Genomic DNA, 2,500 nt, shown 5'->3' with positions numbered 1-2,500 from the left:
ACAACATTAACTCCCTGACAAAGTGAAATTGGGAAATTGGACAGCTTGCAATACACTTCATTAATTTTAAATACAGTTACGACAACGCTCCGCTTTTCATTCCAGCACCGCTGACGTTACTGACGTTACTGAGCTCGGCACGAAATGAAGAAAATCTGTTTGAGTAAATATGATCGAGTAAATAACAGAGTGTGTATTTGGCTTTTTTTTTTCTCCTCCATTAATCTTGAAAGGGCTTCCAGAACATCCCAAGCTCGCTCACGCCTCGCGGTCGGATTAACCTTCGTCTTTGGGACGCTTATTGTGGGAAACTGTGGGAAAGTGAGCTTTTCCCAGAAATCCTACAAAGAATTAAATGTCTCTGTGGCTAAATTTATAAAACCTCAATCTTGTTCACATTATTTAAAGCCCAGTTTACATTTTTTTATTTTTTTTTTTAACTGGATGCTAAAGTAGCTAAAAAGAAACAGAACTTTAGACTAACTAAAGATTAAAGCCTAAACATTAAACCAGGTTTTCACCGAACAATTTTAGGACTGATTAAAAAATATATATTAATTAATCAGACTAGGGGCACGGTGGCTTAGTGGTTAGCACGTTCGCCTCACACCTCCAGGGTTGGGGGTTCGATTCCCGCCTCCGCCTTGTGTGTGTGGAGTTTGCATGTTCTCCCCGTGCCTCGGGGGTTTCCTCCGGGTACTCCGGTTTCCTCCCCTGGTCCAAAGACATGCATGGTAGGTTGATTGGCATCTCTGGAAAATTGTCCGTAGTGTGTGATTGTGTGAGTGAATGAGAGTGTGTGTGTGTGTGTGTGCCCTGTGATGGGTTGGCACTCCATCCAGGGTGTATCCTGCCTTGATGCCCGATGACGCCTGAGTTAGGCACAGGCTCCCCGTGACCCGAGGTAGTTCGGATAAGCGGTAGAAAATGACTGACTGACTGAATTAATCAGACTTTCAATTTTTTTTTAATTTGAAACAAATTGATCTTTACAGTTGTGTTCAAAATTATTCAACCCCCACTGAAATTGATTGTTTTGGTCGGTTTGACATTGATTATGATCATTCAGTCATCCTGCTTACAATTAAATCAAAGAGGCACATGTAGGTCAGACAAATATAACATAACATTTATAATGAAATAACCACAAATGTCTTTTCTGAGCTCACATCATTATCAGTTTTATTCAACCCCCAAGTGACATTCAATCTTAGTACTTAGTACAACATCCTTTTACAGTTATAACAGCTTTTAAACGTGAAGCATAGCTTGACACAAGTGTCTTGCAGCGATCTACGGGTATTTTCGCCCATTCATCATGGGCAAAAGCCTCCAGTTCAGTCACATTCTTAGGCTTGCGCACTGCAACTGCTTTCTTTAAGTCCCACCAGAGGTTCTCAATCGGATTTAAGTCTGGTGACTGCGATGGCCACTTCAAAATGTTCCAGCCTTTAATCTGCAACCATGCTCTAGTGGACTTGGAGGTATGCTTGGGATCATTGTCCTGTTGAAAGGTCCAACGTCTTCCAAGCCTCAGGTTTGTGACGGACTGCATCACATTGTCATCCAATATCTTCTGGTACTGAAGAGAATTCATGGTACCTTGCACACGCTGAAGCTTCCCAGTACCTGCAGAAGCAAAACAGCCCCAAAGCATGATTGACCCCCCGCCATGCTTCACAGTAGGCAAGGTGTTCTTTTCTTGTTCTTCCTCCTCCAAACATAGCGTTGATCCATGGGCCCAAACAGTTCTAATTTTGTTTCATCAGTCCACAGAACACTATCCCAAAACTTCTATGGTTTGTCCACATGACTTTTGGCATACTGCAGTCGACTCTTCTTATTCTTTGGGGACAGCAAGGGGGTGCGCCTGGGAGTTCTGGCATGGAGGCCTTCATTACGCAGGGTGCGCCGTATTGTCTGAGCAGAAACTTCAGTACCCACATCTGACAAATCTTTTCTCAGTTCCTCAGCAGTCACACGGGGACTTTTCTCCACTCTACGCTTCAGGTAGCGCACAGCAGTCAAAGTCAGCATCTTCTTTCTGCCACGACCAGGTAGCGTTTCAACAGTGCCCTTTGCCTTGAATTTGCGAATGATGCTTCCTATGGTGTCTCTTGGTATGTTTAACATCTTTGCAATCTTCTTATAGCCATTGCCCTTCCTGTGAAGAGTAATCACCTGTTCTCTTGTCTTCCTGGACCATTCTCTTGACCTCACCATGTTTGTAACCACACCAGTAAATGTCTAGAAGGAGCTGAGTATCACAGTCATTTTAAAGCTGCCTAATTGGTGCTTATTAGGCTTTATTGCTGCTCCCTGATATCCACAGGTGTTTTCAATACCTGATTGAAAACACTTCATTGAACCTCTGTTCTTCAGAGTGGTAGTCTTTAAGGGGTTGAATAATTATGTCAATGAAGAATTCACAAAAGAAACATTTACTACTGTATTACAAAACTAATTGATGTCATTTTAGTTGCATATAGTTCTTTAAGAA

This window comes from Tachysurus vachellii, chromosome 17, assembly GCF_030014155.1.
Source record: "Tachysurus vachellii isolate PV-2020 chromosome 17, HZAU_Pvac_v1, whole genome shotgun sequence".
NCBI classification, from domain to species: domain Eukaryota; kingdom Metazoa; phylum Chordata; class Actinopteri; order Siluriformes; family Bagridae; genus Tachysurus; species Tachysurus vachellii.
This window is presented reverse-complemented; position numbering follows the sequence as displayed.